Genomic DNA, 18,663 nt, shown 5'->3' with positions numbered 1-18,663 from the left:
AAAAATTTTATTCAGATTTATCTGAAATAAACTCTTCTAAATCGAGAATGCCTGATTTAACCTTTAATGAGGACTTATCTCCAAAAACCCCAATGGGTGCTATATCAGATATAGGGAGTCCTGAAGTCAGGGTAACCACACCAAAACTTGATGTGGCCAAATTAAAAGCGAATATCGAAGAATTAATAATTGGAACAATCGGTCCAGATAGTTTAAATTACTATCGAGATGATGAACTACTGTTCATTTGCAAAAGCATACAATGGAAAACAAAAAATAAATATGATCAACTAGAGGATCTAGCAGCAGAACTTGAAATTGATGTGAGCAAACAAAAGAATTTTGCGAAACATTACAGATTAGACTTTTCAGAAAGTGACATTGAGAGTTTGAACTCAATGGGAAGAATAGCACATATAAAAGATTTGATTGTCTATATCAAAAAGCTAGGAGAACTGAATAAATGGAGAGTAAAATGGACGAAAAAGAAGGAAGATGAAAGATTGGAAAAATTGTCAAAACAATTTCCAATGAGAGAAATTGCAGGTGGAGGATATGTTCATGTCCCTTGGTCGAGACAGGACATTCTGTTATTTACAAATGACTTTCCGAAATTGAGGGAAAAACCAGTTGAGTGGTACAGACAAGTCGATAGATTTATCAAAGTGTCAAAAGTTCTGTGGATTGATTTAGATGGATTTTTTGATATTGTTGTTCCATCAGATCTTTGGACAGAATGCAAGATATCGATTAGTTGGCCAAAAACAGAACCTGAACGAATCAAAGAAACAGGTGCTCCAAATCCACTTGTAATGGATTTTTATGAAAAAGTGATTGTTTGGATGAAGAACAAAATTCCACCCAAAGAAGTCGATTGGGTTAAAATAGAAAGGACAGAACAGGAAACTAAAGAATCAGTTCATTCTTTTTATGAAAGACTACTGTTAATTTTTAAACAATACAGTGGTTATGAAAAACTAGACGAAAAAGACATGAGCCATTTTGTCTATAGATTTGTTTATGGACTAAAACCGGAAATTGGAGAAATGATCAGAAATAGCATTGTCGGATGGCAATCACTATCTGTAGATGATATTCTAAGAAAGGCTAAATATTGCAGCGATGAAATAGAAGTAAAACAGAAGAAGCTCAAGGAGAAAGCCATGTGGGCTCAGGTAAAAGTGGCTGAGCAACAGATTGCCAGCATGGGTAATAAGAACACTAATTTTGTTCAAACTGGAAATACAAACCAGATACAAGGAAAGTTTAAAAGTAATAATTTCCCAAAGAAATTTAGCCCAAAAATTGAGGAGTTGAAACAAAGATTACCTTGTTTTAATTGTGGCGAAATTGGACATTGGAGAGACGAGTGTCCTCATCCTCCTAAAAACTTAAAGAATTCCTTATTGAATCCACAGATGCAGAATGGTGTTGACCTGCAGCGACAGCTACAGATGCAACAGGGGTTAAACGAATTAAATATTCAGCGACAGTTACAGCAACAGCAACAGCAACAGGTGAATAATCGTCAAGACCAATTGCCACAACCACCTTTTCCGAATTGTGGGGGAGTCCAAAAATATAATCCAAACGTGGGATTTCAGGGAAGTGAACAGGTAATAAAACCACAAAAACAGCAAAAGCAGCAAAGAGTTCAAATGCAAAATGCTTCACAACAGTTTTTATTAACAGAAAGTCAAGACAGCGATTCTGATGATTATTGTTGACGGTGCCCGAGAGAGGAGGAAGAGTGTGTTGTTGGAGCCACTCTTGAGGTTGACCAGTCTGGTCCTTTTGTAAACGGGAAAGTTAATGATGTAGACATCACTTTTCTAGTGGACACTGGTGCTACCCGTTCTACTGTTAGATCAGTGGAAATTGAAAACCTACCTCTCTCTGGGGATACCATCCAAGTTGTCGGAGTAAGTAATCAGCAAATTAAAACTGACTTAACTGATCCAGTACCAGTTGAAATTGGAAATTACAGAGACAAACACAGATTTGTGGTTTGTAATAGTAGTCCAGTGAATCTATTGGGCAGAGACATCCTATGTAAAATGAATTGTAGAATATATTGTTCTCCTGATGGAGTTGAGTTAACAATGGAGGAAGATGGTTTATACAGAATGACAATGATGATGATGGAAGCAGAAGAAACAAAATTGTTTCCTGCATTTGAAGAAAAGGATTTACCTGAAGAACTCAAGGAAACAGTGAAATCTGAAATATGGGATTTTACTGGAAATGAGATGGGTCTGATGAAAAACGTAGATCCAGTAAAAATTACATTGAAACAGGGAATAGAATTTCCAAACATTCCACAATATAAAATGAAAACAGAAACAATTGAAGGTATTACACCAATAATTGAAAAATTAATCAAGCAAGGTGTATTAAAAGAAATGGAGAGTAGTCCTTGTAATTCACCAATTATGGGAGTTAAAAAGTCTAACGGAACATTTAGAATAGTACAAGATTTGAGAAAGGTTAATCAAATTGTCGTTCCATGTTGTCCTGTGGTTCCAAATCCAGCAGTAATTCTATTTCAGATTCCACATGATGCTGAATGGTATACAGTCATTGACCTTTGCAATGCATTCTTTACTGTTCCCTTACATCCAGACAGTTATGAAATCTTTGCTTTCAGATTCCAAGGTAAGACCCTCGGATGGTCAAGAATCCCTCAGGGCTATACAGAAAGTCCTTCAATCTTTAATGAACTGTTAAAAAGATCATTAGAAGACCTAGACTTACCTGGTAGGTCTACGCTAGTGCAGTATATTGATGATTTGTTAATAGCTGCAAAGACAAGAGAAAATTGTGTGACAGACACAATAATTCTGTTAAATCGCCTTGCAGAAGAAGGACATAAAGTGTCCCCAGCAAAACTACAGTTTTGCAAACAAGAAGTAAAATATCTTGGTCACAGAATTGCAAAGGGAAAAAGACAAGTAACAATAGAGAGAATAAAAATGATTCAAGCAATGTTACCACCTAGAACACAAAGACAGGTCAGAATGTTCTTGGGAATGGTTGGTTACTGTCGACAATGGATAAGTGGATTTTCAGTAATTGCAAAACCACTACAAAGACTGACAAAGTCAGATGTAAAAGATCCAATTATTCTCAATGATGCTGAGATGGATTCTTTTGAAAACCTGAAAAAGAGCTTATGCCAAGTTCCTGCTTTAGGTATGCCAAATTATGAGAAAGATTTCGAACTGTATTGCAGTGAGAGAGAAGGATGTGCATTATCTGTGTTAATTCAGAGACACGGAAATTTAAAGAAACCTATTGCATACTTCTCTGCAGTTCTTGATCCAATTGCAAAAGCATTACCAGGTTGCTTGAAAGCAGTTGCAGCTACAAGTATCAGCCTCGAACAAAGTGAAGGGATCATTATGGGATTTCCTGTGAAAGTTTTTGTGCCTCATTCAGTAGAAATATTACTGACAAGAGGTAAGACTCAGCATTTAACAAGTAGCAGATTGACAAAGTATGAGAAAATCATACTAGGAGCAGACAATGTTTCGATTTCAAGATGTTTAAATCTGAATCCTTCTACATTACTGCCTGATTCTGAAATTGTTGATGACATTGAAACAGAACATGAATGTTTAGATGTCATGGAATTCTGCACAAAACCAAGAAAAGACATCAAAGACAGACCTTTGTCTGAATCGGATTTTGTCTACTTTGTAGATGGCTCATGCTTAAGATCCGAAGGAGGTGTCTTAAAAGCTTCATATTCAGTTTGTACAGTCACAGATGTCGAAGAAGCATCATGTCTTGAAGGAGTTCGTTCAGCACAAGTGGCTGAATTAATTGCTTTAATTCGTGCATGTGAAATATCAAAGGATATAAGAGTTACCATCATTACTGATAGTCAGTATGGGTACGGAGTTGTGCATGATTATGGACAACTCTGGTCACAGAGAGGATACATGACATCAGCAGGATCACCAATTAAAAATGCAGTTTTCATTAGGAGGTTAATTGAAGCAATACAATTGCCAAAAGAAATCGCCATTGTTAAGTGTGCAGCGCACACTAGAGGAATTGATTATATTTCCAAGGGAAATGCCTTCGCAGATGAAACAGCTAAATACTGCGCAAGGAAAAATTATTCTTACAATCGGGAGAGGAGTAAAGAAACCGATTCAAATTCATTAATGCTAACAACAGTTGTAGAAACATGGCATGAGATTAGAGATTTACAAAATGAAACAGATGATGAAGAAAAAGACTTGTGGTTAAGATCAGATTGTAGACCACGTGAAGAAGATGGAGTGTGGGTTTACAAAGATGGCAGAGTAGTCTTACTAAATTGCTTGATTGCTGACATGGCCAGATTATATCATGGTCCAGCACATCTGGGAAGAGATTCTATGGTTAGACTTTTCAGAGAAACATGGTTCAATACTAAGTTTAGAACTATTGCAGAATCTTTTTGTCAAAGGTGTTTGTCATGCCAACAAATGAATCCAAACAGAAAATCAGTGGTGGGGACAGGAATAATTGGTCGAGAGGGTGGTCCCTTTACCAGATTACAAATGGATTTCATTGAAATGCCCTTACATAATTGTTTGAAATATGTGCTTGTAATTGTTTGCTTATTTTCAAGATGGGTAGAGGCTTTCCCTACACGACATTGTGATTCAATTACAGTAGCAAAACTAATGCTCAGAGAAATCATCCCAAGGTACGGTTTTCCAGTCACTATTGAGAGTGATGGGGGAAGCCATTTTGATAACAAACTGATGAAGTTAATTTGCGAAGCTTTGAGCATTGAGCAGAAAATACACTGTGCATACAGACCAGAGGCATCAGGAGTGGTTGAACAAATTAATGGAACAATTAAAAACAGAATTGGAAAAATGTGTCTTGAAACAGGTGTAAAGTGGACTGATGCTCTTCCACTTGTTTTGATGTCATTAAGAAGTACACCAGATAAAAAGACAGGTTTGAGTCCTCATGAAATTTTAATGGGAAGAGTTATGAGGCAAGCTTTTGTACCTGTAGGTAAACTGTTGAGCATAAATGACAGTGCTATTTTGGATTACTGTAAAAGGTTATCTGATATGGTAACTTCTGTGTCTAATCAGGTGGGAACTGAAGCACAATCAGATGAAAAGGTTTTGACACATGATCTGAGACCTGGCGATTGGGTCAGAACGAAAGTACATCGGAGAAGGAATTGTCTAGCTCCTAGATGGCAGAAACCTAGGCAGATAATTTTGATCACTACTAATGCTGTAAAATGCAGAGGATTGAAACGCTGGATTCATCCTAGTCATACTATTCCAGTACCAACTCCGGAAAGTTCTGATGTTGAAAGTGATACCACAGATGATTCTGATTCTGAAGCAGAAGGCGAAACAGAGGGTGAAATAATTCCAGATTCTGAAGATCGACAAGAAAGTCGACATCTGGAAACTGTGCCAGTGAATGGAAATTTGACAAGAAAAGACTTAGAAATCATTGAAATAGATTCTGAAGGTGAAGAGAATCTGTTAAAAGGAAAGATAACTGAGGATTCGGTTGTCTCTATTGAAGACAAAGAAGCAGAACAAAAAGAAGTTTCAGACCAGGAGAGTATCGAAAGGCAGAGAACAAACTCTGAAGTAAGGAACAGAAATCCGAAATCTGGGAAGTTGAGGGTAATCGAAGAAGAGGAGGAAGACGAATTACCGAGTACCAGTGATGGAAGACAAAGTGAAGTTCCTGAAGGAGTGAAATTGCCGAATAGAGAAGTTCCTGAGTCAATTGAAATTTCAGACTACGAAACTGAAGAAAGTGACGTGGATGGTGAAAGTGAAAACAGAAAGAAAAGGACTTGGAAGTCAGAATCAAATAATTCTGAACCAAAGAAGAAGTACGTGAGAAAAGCAGACTACTGGCCTGGTGGAAGATTGAGAGTCAGATTGATCAAGAAACCAAAAGAACAAGTTGAGGAAATCAGTAGTCAAAAGAGTCCTGGAAAAGAAGTTGGAGTTGGAAGAAAAATTGAAGTGATATCGAGAAAAGGGAAGAGAATAGTAAGACCAAACCAAAAATACAAGTCTCCTGAGTGGACTTACTTAGTAATTCCACCTGTTATTGACATATATGATAGTAGTGAAGAAGAAAACGAAATCCAAGAAATTAGTGACAATGATTGAAATACAGATATATTAAATTGGCAAAAGGCTGAAGAAAATTTGTTAGTTGACACAAGGTCGAAGAAAAACTGTTTAGTTGAAGAAAACTTATGTATGACATAAGGTCGAAGAAATCTTGTTTAGGGTTTTGAAAAAAAAAAAATATATATATATATTTTAAAAGGGGGGTGTAAATATAAATTTAGAATTTTAAAATTTATTTTATTTTAATTTTGAGGCTAAAATTAACAAAAAAATGCCTTATGTTAAGGAGAGCACTTCAAAGTGTTCTGTTTTTAAAAGATGCTGTAAGATGACTCTGGTGTGTCTGCTCATTTTAATTCTGCTCTGGTTGATTTTAGCTGTGATTATCCCTTTGGAGATGAATAGAGAATTACACAAAGTTAACATAACAAGCAAAGCTCTGGTTAGCCAAACTAAACATAGTGCGTCTGCAAAAGTTATTGATCATCAGCCTAACATTCATCAAGATAAATCAATTGGTGATTTTTCAAGTAATACATTCACAAAGCTATTGAGTGAATATGTTAAGGTAATGGATGCAAAAGACTGCTACGTCTGCGTTAAGTTACCTGCTTCTGTTTCTGAGGGAGTAACATATAATATGCTTCCTCTCACTTATGCTGTAACATGTAGTGTGTTAACTAGTTTATTTTATCAAACTGGACGTTTAGAATATTACTATTCAAATTATGATGAAATTTTTGCAAATATTAAGATTGAAAATGCTTTAAATAAGCATAAGAAAGCAAAGCAAATGAGAGAATTTTTCCTTGTTACTAACGAACTTACTTATGAGTATGCTTATAAAAATAATCTAACTTGCAAATTAAGTGCTGAAGGAAAGAAATTTTTGAATATGGTTGAGGAGAGAAGAGCAATTTATAAGAGGAATGAATTAGTCAAGCAGACTAAGTCAAGTTTCTGGCAGAAAGAGGATGAGAAGTTAAATGGCAAAATGCTTGAAAATATTGCAATTCACATAGACAAACCAGTTAGTGGAAAGCTTTGCATTAGAAGAGATAATACACTTTTTGATAATTACTTTGTAGGTGCAAGTAACTGTGAAGATACTTATCAGATTTTGGGAGGTTGGGGATTCAAAGGTGGAAAAGATCCAATCTTTCCTGGGATTTATTTTGTTTGTGGTGACAAAGCTTATTACAACCTTCCAGACCACTGGTATGGAACTTGTTATGTGGGAATTGTTTTTCCTAAAGTGTTTCATGTTGACAGAGATTCAGAAGGATTGTTTAAAATTCATAATTATGTAAATAGAGTTAAAAGAGAAACTTTTACTGAAGTTCTGGGAGATATTTTTCAAGCAGTAATACCTTTTGTTGGTATAACCTTAAATGCAGGGAGAATTAGAAAATTATCCACTATAGTTGATAGATTATCAACTGACACAGCTGATGGGTTTCAATTAGTAAATGTTGAAGTTATTGCAATTAGATCCATGGTAATTCAAGATCGCCTTGCTTTAGACATACTCCTAGCAAAAGAGGGAGGAGTCTGTGGCATTTTACATGTACAACATTGTTGCACATATATACCTGACGAAAGTAAGAATATTGAAATGTATATTAAGAATATTACACAAATGCATTCAGAGATAATTCCTTTAGAAGAAGATGATTTTACAGGGAAACTTTCAAAAAGGTTTCAAGCAATTAAAAACTGGTTTCATGATATCGGAAGTTCAATTCTTGGCAAGATTTTGGCACCTTTGATTATAATAGTATTCATTTTTATTTTGACCAAAATAGGTTGTTTGTTACATAAAAGAAAGAAACAGTTGAAAGAAAAGAAAAGAATCTATAAACTTAGAAAAGAAGAAGAAAGGGAGATCGAATTAAAGGAGTTACATAGAGAGCGTTATGCTAATTCCAAAGATTATGCAGAAACAGACTTTTAGGTTTACTGATACAAATGAATTTGAATCGATTTCTTAGAAATTTAAATTACCAAAATTTGGAGTGCTAGTGTGGTGATTTGTTAATCACCAGATGAGGGAGTTGATGGAGCGAGATAGAAAACAAAATTTTGTTTAAACTCGTGAAGTCACATTTCCATAACATGAATAATAATATTAATGATTTGTGATATGTCATGATAATACAACTTAGATTAAACTTTACACATGGGGGGACTAACATGTGTGCTCATAAACGTGCATAATTGTTGCATCTTTTTGTTCGTGCAAAATAATAAAATAATTTATTGTTTTCGTTTTTGTCATTACTAAGTGCTGCAAACATAAAAGAAGCATGTGCTTGTTTTGCTTTTCCTTGTCTGTGTGATGTCATTTCTACTATTCTAGGTGCATATAAGTCTCATGGATTATTGAAGACTGGTAGATATAAACGCTGCTTTATTTGTTTGCATTGGCTAGGTAACATTTGATTAATCGGGTGGGTTAATTAATTAGTAAATCTTGGGGTGGATACAGAATCTACATTATTTCTTACATTAATACTTTTCTTGTGTTTGTTTTATACTAGAAAGCATAAGTTGCCTGCTTTTGGGCCTAGTCTACTCGAGCTACAAAAAGTTGAATTTTACTTCTGCAAAAGTCACGAGACGCCCATTCTGAAATAAAATGTTCGTCAAAAGCTGCGTTCACAAAGCAAAAACTGACGTGCTATCATCATTCTGTCGGACATGGCCAAGGTCGAAAAAGAACATTTTGTCAGTCCTTAACTTGGCATCCGCGGAAGTCAATTGGAAGCAATGAGACATTTGTTGCAAACTTAGGAAGCTCCTGGTTGCATACAGAAAAGACAATGGTCCTTAAGAAAAGTGACCTAATGGAACTTTTGAAATGTGGGTGACATGTCACTTGTCACTCTCAGCCAATGGGACGTCGAAGATTTCTGAAAACTTTCCTTTGCGTAGTTTAGTTAGCGTAGAAAGGTATAAAAAGTCATGCCCCTAGGGATGGGCTGGCTGCTGCTTTCTGACTTTCCGATGAGGGTGAAGTGCTGTCGGACATTGCGTGGAGCACGTAAGAATCCTCAAAGAACTTTACTTTAATTTCTATCTATTTAGCTTAGTTAGGGACTTAGGTTTTAGAAATGCTAAACTTTAATATTCACTTTAATTTTGATTCACTTGCTTAAATTGTATTTTTCTCACGTTTCTTTACAATCATGCTTGCTTTATTGCTAATAAAATTCATTTATAAAACTATCAACTTATATACCATAATTTAGTAAATAAAATCTTACTTTTGACAAACAAGCTGGTCTTGATTATTCAGGAGTGTAGGTTATTATTAGCTAGATCACGTCGCCAATGGTGGTCGTTTAAATAGTTAGGTTTTATTCTAATGACAATATTCTTTCCGCAGATGTATAAAATTGTATATAGTTTGTAGATAATGTGTATATAGATTTAATCTGACCACCTGATTCAGTAGGCCCAAAATATGTCAGGTTTATAAATGGGTCCATAATTTAGTATAGAATTTTGTTTTTAGGTTATGAAGTTGGGTTGCGTTGTTTATGATATATTTTCTATAGGCCGCTGGATCAGGACCCACCCCCATCAACTTGGGATAACTACTGCTGGCCCGCTGCACTGGAAACCCCCGCACCACCATGGACCACGCATGTAACCTTAGCATCCAACTGGACTCCTCACTCACAATGAACTACCAGATCAATGCAGTATCCTCATCATGGTTCCACACGCTCCGCCTGCTCCAAAAGACATTTCGATGGATCCCGACAGAATCCAGAAAGATGGTCACCCACACACTCACCACCAACAGAGTCGACTTTGGCAACACACTCTACGCTGGCATCACCCAGAAACTCCTCAGGGAACTATAGAACATTCAAAATGCCACTGCCAGACTGGTATTGAACATCCCCCACCGCAGCCACGCCACCGGACATTTTTGAGAACTCCACTGGCTCCCACTCAACAAAAGAATCACCTCCGAGTTCCTTGCACATGCCTACAGAGCTCTCCTGGACGCAAGACCAACATATCTGAACCCCCGCCTCTCATTCCACGTACCTGCCAGACACCTTCTCTCCACCCAACTGGCCCTGGCCACTGTCCCACAGATCCACAAGACCAGAGGCAGAGGAAAATCCTTCTCCTACCTCGCCACCAAGAACTGGAACACCGTGCCTCTCGATCTCAGGCAATCGCTGTCGCAGAACCAACTCATGAAGGATCTCAAGACCTGGCTTTTTGACTGAACCGCTGCGCCCAGACAGATCAGCAGTCCCACCATCCCCCCTCAGTGTCTTGAGACCCTTATGGGTGAGTAGCCTCGCTATGTAAACCCCTGAGTGATTGATTGAATAAAGAAGGTGATTGCTTGACTTACAACCAGTCCAATTTTAATGGGCAGAAACCTCTACTCCTATGTTACCGTTTGAACCCTTCTGATTTCACCAATCGGACTACTTTTCTTTGGATACTTTGCTATCTGCTGACTGCAGTAGCTGTTTGAGTGCGCCTATTGTCAGGCATCCTTCATAAATATACTGGAGGTTCCTGCTTCAATGAAGATAGTCTAATATACCAACAAAACCTTACAGTAGGTCACAGGTTCTGTGATATAATTTCCTGTGATGTAGTTAAGAGTTAGACGGACGTGTGATCTCACTTTCACTATAAGCACCACACAATGCACCTACTCTCATGTACATATGTTTCTGCAAATAAAAAATCAAAATGATCAGATTTTCTTATGTATTTATGTTAGCAGACATTTCAAAAGTCAACATTTTTAGATTAACTCCCGGAAGACATTTCTACATAGCACACCGCTCTCCTTGGTGCTCCTCTCTAAAGGTGTAGGTGAGGATCAATGTTGTCTTGGGTTTTAAATCGTTTCATTGCTGGGCATAAACTATGTACAGACATAATTGGTGCTCTGTATTCTATTTCAAATTTTTATGGGGACCATTTGTCTATAGGCTTTTTCAGTAAGCTCTCGTGGAAGAATGCAAGCTTGTATCCTCTGTAAGTCAATGAAGGTTTCACTCATGCATTTGTAAGTTGATGAAGTATTCACTCATGCTGTGTGAGTTAATGAAGGATTCACTCATGCTCTGAAAGTTAATGATGGATTCTCTCATGCTTCTGTAATTCAATGAAGTATTCACTCATGCATCTGTAAGTCAATGAAGGATTCAAAGATGCCTCTGTAAGTCAAAAAAAGATTCCCATATGTCTCTGTAAGTCAATAAAGGATTCACTCATACCTTTCCGAGGCAGCCAACCTTACTCTGCATACAACCGTGTGGTCATGCCCTGTGGCCAACCTCTTGCAGGCAGCCAACCCAAGAAGGACCAATTATAAGGTGGAGGGGTGCACCTGGCCCCCTCCCTGAGCCAGAAGGGTCCTGGGCATTTTTGGGAAGGGGAATACATCCCCCTTCCTTCCCATGCCAAGAGGTGGCCCAGGAACCCCTTATTGACAACTACCACTATACAAATATTTGTTATATATGCACCCCCTTAACAGTCTGCAGGAGTGTGGGCAGGGAAACAGAAGAGTGCTCCCACCTGGCATGTTTAAGTCTCCCGCCGGCTGGGAGCAGATATACATTCCATTCCAGCGCTACTGCAGGCAGGGAAGGCAAGTTTGCTTCTGTCTGGCAGGGGATTTAAAAATGCTCCCGCCAGGAGACCAGACATATGTTTCCCTATGCACGCTGGTGTGGGCAGGGAAGCTACTGGGCCCCAGGGGTGGGCTCCCCAGGACAGAGTACTTTAGCTGACTCAGGCGGATAGGGTTCCTGGGGCCATTTAGGCTCGGGGATTGGCCCCCTCCTCTTTTAATTACACTATGACTCTAGGAGATTGAGGCCACAGAGCCATTAGAGGCTCGGGCAGCCTCCTCCCCTGTTTCTATGCATTTTGGCTTCATTGGATGCGGTACCTAGAGCATAATAGGACTCCTGGAGGGGGGGCACATACACTCACATCATTTTCTATTTCAGCACCAGGCATGGTGCTCCTAGGATCTAGATGTGGCATGGGGAGGGGAAGTCAAGAGTCCCCCTGCCCAAAAAACAATTGGTGCCAACTCCAGGTGTTTTTTTCCAGCTGTGCAGCAGAATAAAAAAAATAATAAAATGTTTTTGGCCCCAAGCAGGACCCCACCACCAGGCCTATGGGGTCAGGGTATTCTTATAATGCCCCATATTACTTTTTTCACATTTTTTTAGGACTCCGGACCACATGGCCCCCTCTTTTTTTAACGATATCAGCACCGGGGTAAGGGCTCAGGGAGTGGGGCTTTACAACCTCCCCTTAATTAATATCCCCGTTACCCCAGGGGATGGGGTCCTTGGGGTCAAAAAAGGGCTCATGGAGGAGGGCCCTAATCATGCCCCTAATTTGTTTCTGGTTACAAATGATATTAGTGTGTGTCAAATCAGTGCCTCATCACTGGAAGAATACAGCACTCCAGAGGTGGGAGCTTACCAAAGTCTTCACACCGATTTCACACTCACTAATACCATTTGTGACCATTGAAACTTTGACCGGTCTCATCATATAGATTTGGGGATCACCCTTGATTCCTGACAATTTACCAGTTTAAGATTTCCCATGACTCTGTTTATTACAGTTTATAGGGAGATCTGCCCTTTGACTATTCTGCACATGTTACCTTACAAGTGACTTGCCATACACAGATAGGAGATCATCTCATATTTGAATAGATTTGCGAGTTTTTGGGGCACTAATTTGCTTCCCCAATTATACTCGAGTGGGGATTATCTGAAGACACCTTTTTCATAAAGATCGCATACTAGGCCAGAGGGCCTCCTCTTTTTTGGAAAGAAAACTTGTAAACAATACACTGTTCTACATCTCCATTAGATGCATATTGCCACTTACTGAGAAGATATTCAACACCTCATTCTCTAACCAAGGACTGAGGATGTACACCACCACAAGCATTTTACTCACTTGCTTGGACTCTCCATGACCAGTTTTAGACTCTTACCTTACTACTACAATATTTTGATTTGAGGATTTTACTTAAATCCCTTCATGTTTTTGGAATTCATCATATTTCCATTAGCCTTGAAAAAGTCACAAATGGCGACGAAACATATGTCGGCTATTGTTTTGATGTCACATACTGGGCATTACTGAATTTTCCGTGACTCAATAAAGTCACAATACTGGACTTACTGCCTATGAACCTTATGTCATGGACTTTTACTTGTTGGACTTCTACCCTGAGTGCTATTGCATCTTCATTCATGAGTGTTTGAAGAGTTTGCCCGTTGGATTTAATCTCCAGCTGATGTCTAACGATAGTGGGTGGGGAATCTTCTCTTTTTGGCTGGGGTGTGAAACGGCTCGAGAAAGCAGTTTACACTCCAGCATCACTTTTCTGCTTCAGTCATCTGATTCCCCCTCCCCCACTGGAGCAGTATATCTCAGAGGACTGCCGCCCCTAGCCAGGCTCACTTGGAAGCCTCCAGAGGCATGGGTAGGAAGAGATAGCTCCATCAGGGAAATGATTAATATTCGTGCACCCCATCATCCCATTTAGAGTAAACATTAATGAACCAGACCCGTAGAAAGGTACAAGAGGCTCTTCAAGTATATCAATATAGTGATTGGTACATCCATGTTTTTGTGCACTCTCTCACTGTGTGAGTAGAAATAAGTACTTTCTATTTAATAAGATAAAGCATCGTCTGGACATTGATTTATTAAGCACTACACAATATGACATTGAGTTTTGAGTCTCTAGTCCACACTACCTCCTATAGTAAGACTTGGACTGCTCTGCTTTGCTCCTGTGGTAGCGTTTTCGAAAATATGAAAAATGTGCAAAGTTGTGTGGAAATATTTTCTAATAATAGTGATTTTTTAATACTGCATAGAGTAGTAAATGATGAACTAATGCAACTAAAATTAAAGTCATTTAGATGGGTAGATACACAGATAAATAGTTATGCCATATTCCTGTATAAGACGCTAATATTTCTAATATGGATGTAGTTTCTGATGTTCTCTTCAACCTGCTCCTGCTCTATCTCCCTCCCATGAGTGTCCTTCTACAAAGCCATCGCTTTCCTTGTCTCTGCAGAAAACCAAGTGAATGACATAAATGTAATGGTGATGTACATTGTTATTAGAAAGACTGTATTGTAAATGAAGCTGCCGCCATGGACCCGAAGTATCATTTTCAAGGACTTCTGCAGGAAGTGTTATATATAATGTTATATTAGTGAAATGTATACAGCATGCAGCTACTCAAAGGGTGTCCTGGTACTAAACAGACATAACGGCACCCGCAGTGATGACCTATGCAGTTTCGAAAGAGCCATGTCTTTATTTTTACCTTGCAGGTGGAGTGATCAAGCGTGTTGATGTAGACAGGCAGAATCTATGAGCTATTTCTAGTGGGATGTTTCATTTTGTGTTGATCATCCCTGGAGGGTGTTTGCTAGGGGAGAAGATGGAAGATTTCACTTACCTTACGAAATAGGATAGTGCTAATGTCTTTTTAACTATGTAAATGCTCCTGATTTGACAATGTGACCCCAACTATGATCATGTCATGCTGAATGTGCATAATCTATTATTAGAAAGTATGATTTGTGTATAAAGTCCTTGGAATTTATCTGTTCACATTGTAGTTTGTGTTTGGGTATAGTTTATTCTGGGCTTAGTGATTGATTAGGCTTGAGTTATGTGGGATTGTATAGCTGTCATTAGAACTGCTATTGCTGTAGACTTCTTTTATGCCCACTTTGACTAATAATCTTTATGACATTTTCTACATATTCTCTCTGTACCACGATTAACTGTTTCTGCATTAAAAATCCACGTTTTGCCCTATTTTTGGCCTACAACACAATTCTTTACACTTCCAATATTTATTTCTGTTAAATTCTGCTAAATTATGTTATTCTGAAAAGGCGTGTAGACTCTTATCACTAGATTGATAGGAGACAGTGTAGCCAAATTATTCAGGTAAACTTTCAGGGTATCTTAATGTTGGCATTTAGATGATTATTGAGGTTTGGCTCCCGCACTACCATAGGGATCAAGTGCTACAGGGCTGTACTTGGTGTTTGTTTAGGGTCCATCAGGAGGAAGGCCTTAAGCTTCAGAAGTAAAAGGGTTCGAATTGACACAATTGGAGCCCTGCTACCCCATTATTGGACCTGGCCCTCTCTGCAGGGTCACCCCAAACTTTTTGCCTTCCTGCTCCTATTTTATGCTGAATTTGTTTCTGTTGGCTTTAGGACTCCTTGCACTGTACCACTGTTAGCCAGCACTAACGTGATTGTACTCTCTCTTCTAAACATAATAAGATTGACGTATTTCCAAATGGCATATTTATTTTACTTGTAAAACCCTAGTAAAGTGGCACTACCTGTGCCCAAGGCATGACAATTAAATGCTACTAGTGGGCCTGCAGCACTGATTGTGCCATCCACTCAAATAGCACTGTAAAACATGTCCCTGTCCTGCCTTTGCAGCCTGAATGCAGTTTTAAAAGTGCCATGTCGATTTGTCATTTAAATCTTCTTACCAAGCCTTAAACTCTAGTTTAAATACACATAAGTCACTCCTAAGGTAGGTCCTAGGTAGTCCATAGGGCAGGGCTCTGTGTAATTAAAAGATCGGGCATGCATTTTTAAATTTGACATGTCCTGGTAGTGAAAACTCCTACATTTGTTTTTTGTTTCATGTGAGGTCAACTCCTTCCATAGGATGATGTTGGAGATTCCTTATTACATTAAGTACGATGTAATTTCGAAATTGGGAGCAGGTGGCTATGTCATGTTTGGTGTCTTTGGAGTTGTGGTAAAGAGGCCTATTTAATTGTAAACTCAGAATATTGATCACAATTTAAAAAATGCCACTTTTTTAGAAAGTTGCCTTTTTTGCCCTTACCTAGGTCCCATGATTGACAGTTAGACTTTGTGAATTCCTTCCAGACAGTCCCACAATAGAGTGGTTAAGTGTGCCTGAATGGACGTTTTGCTGGCGGGATGGAGTGCGGAGTTAAGCACAGCCCCATTTACAACTGAATAGCCTGCACTCTGCCTTTACACAAAGGGCCTAATGACCCCACATTGCTATGGTAGCCAGCTTGGAGCCAGGACAGGGAAAGCAGGACATTCATGCACTTCAAAGCCACTGTCTAGATGCTTCTCCCATCTTCCAGAACCAGGGCAGTGGGTATAAAAAAGGGAACTCAGATACCAACTCTTCAGTACACTTCTAGACCTGTGGATACGCTGTCAGGAAGAAGGACTGCCTTTCTGCTGGACGCCTGCTCTGAAGGAATTGCTGTCCTGCTGTGCTGACCTGCTGCCCTCCTGCCTGGGTGAGAATGACTGGACCTGCATCTATGGAACCCAGAACCCAGAGTGACAGCAAGGGCTAATTGGCTGACCCCTTAATCTGAAGCCTCACAGATATAGGCTTCCAGCAACCTTGCATCTGTTCCTGGACTTTGCCATCTGAAAGTCTACCCTGCCAAGTGGTGCCACCATGCCAAGTGGTGCCATCCCAGACCCTGGAAAGTGGGCTTAAGGTGGTCTAAAAGCCTCGGTGGATCTAGTGGAACCGACGCACCTCCTCTGCTGCATTGCGCAAACCACAGGAGAACCGATGCATCTGTCCTGCTGTATAGATTGGACCCATTGCAAAAATCTCCATCTCTTCACAGTTCTTTGGAAATGCTGCATTGCACTAATTATGCCGTGCATCCTCAACACAGCCCCTCAAATCGCAGCCTCAACACATCTCGGAACCAATGCATCGCTTTGGCTGCACACGCATCTTCGCCGCAGATCCTCGCAACGCTCTGCAAACCAAAATTCATGGTACTCTGTTCAGCAGGCCTCACTCGGTCCCTGTAACTGGCCCGCTCTCCATCGCGGTCATCCTGCAGTTGTGACTTTGCTCCGGTCTGGCGAGACCAGATATCAGCAGTTGAAGATTTCCACTTTTTGGCACTATTTTCACTGAAACCTTTAAACATAAAATACCTCTGGTTCTGCTAATTGGATTTTTGTCATTGTGGTCCTGATTTATTATTTTAAAGAAAGTTATATTCTTCTAACTTGGTGTGGGATTCTGTTTGTGTGGTGTTTTCCCTTTATTACTATTTCAAGTGTAGCACAGATACTTTACACATTGCCTCTAAGTTAAGCCTGACTGCTCTGTGTCAAGCTACCAGTTGGTTGAGCACAGGTTACTTTAATGTTGGCATGTGTCTCACCATGACAGGGACTGTGGTTGCTGCTTGACCAGGGTCACAAGTTCACAACCCAGTTAACCAACAACCCAATTTCTCACACTTAGTCTGCTCTGTTTTCCCCAAACCAGTTTGTACATTGATTCTTTATTAAATAATTTACCCGGGTACCTTTGTTTCATTTGGACTTCAGTGCCCGACCTAATATTTCTCAACTCAACTTCATCTATTTCCAATAAGAAAATTAATATTTGTTCTATAATAATGTGTTCCATGGGACCCAGACTCAGATCACAACCTTATCATTCAAAATATGACTGATCTCTATGGGGCACACAGTCACTGGGGCAACAAGTTCTGCTATAGGTAGAATGCTGAAGTTCCCCAGTAACAACTGAAATATGGTATTCACACATCAAAACTGGTAACCTCACAATGAGAACAGAATTCTCAGATAGAATAGGTAAACAAAGATGGTGGCAATCCCCCCAAGCATTTAAAATTCACACAAAGATCAAACATGTGTGAATTACTAATGCCCAGGAAGCTAAGAACACATCTAGAATTTGAGAAAGTTGGAGCCAAGACATGCAGAATGGTACCAATATGTGGCGCGAATGGCTAATGCTCGAGATGCTTTAAATGGCTACCATAGTTAAACATGTGATCACAATCATTTAGACAACATGGACTACTTCTTTGATACTAAGTAATGATCAAGACTCTAAGGTTATGCAAACATATGAGCAGCACAAAATAGACCAAACAAATTGGTAGCCACAGTGTATATGATGCCTGCAAAGGAAGAGCGCAGAGTCCCGGAGTTTGTGGAAGTGCATTTATGGCCACCCTAGAAGTCTACAAATCTTGGGGTATTGAGATGAACAGAAAGATGACAATCCAAGGACAAGCTGTGCTTCTGACAGACCATGAGGGTCCTTGGATGGGGTCAGCTATCCTACCAATCAAGTTCCGGACATCCAAACTCAGCAAATTCAAGGGAGCAATGAAGGCAACAAACATATTTCAGGTCTGTAGAGAGAGAGAGAAGTGCTGGCCAGGTAGATTCAGTGTCAAGAATAAGATCAGGAGCTAAGCAGCCTCCTCTTAAGTACAACTTCTTGGGCACCTCTAACTTTTCTGTTATAGGTGACCTTAATTTACATCTAGACAACCTTTCTGACCCTGATGTGTCATCTTTTGTGGCTGATCTTGCCGCATGTCAGCTCGATCAACGGGTCTTAGGCCCCACGCATTTGGCTGGCCATCTATTAGACCCTGTTTTTA

Source organism: Lissotriton helveticus, chromosome 1_1, assembly GCF_964261635.1.
Source record: "Lissotriton helveticus chromosome 1_1, aLisHel1.1, whole genome shotgun sequence".
In the NCBI taxonomy this organism is placed as follows: Eukaryota; Metazoa; Chordata; class Amphibia; order Caudata; family Salamandridae; genus Lissotriton; species Lissotriton helveticus.
This window is presented reverse-complemented; position numbering follows the sequence as displayed.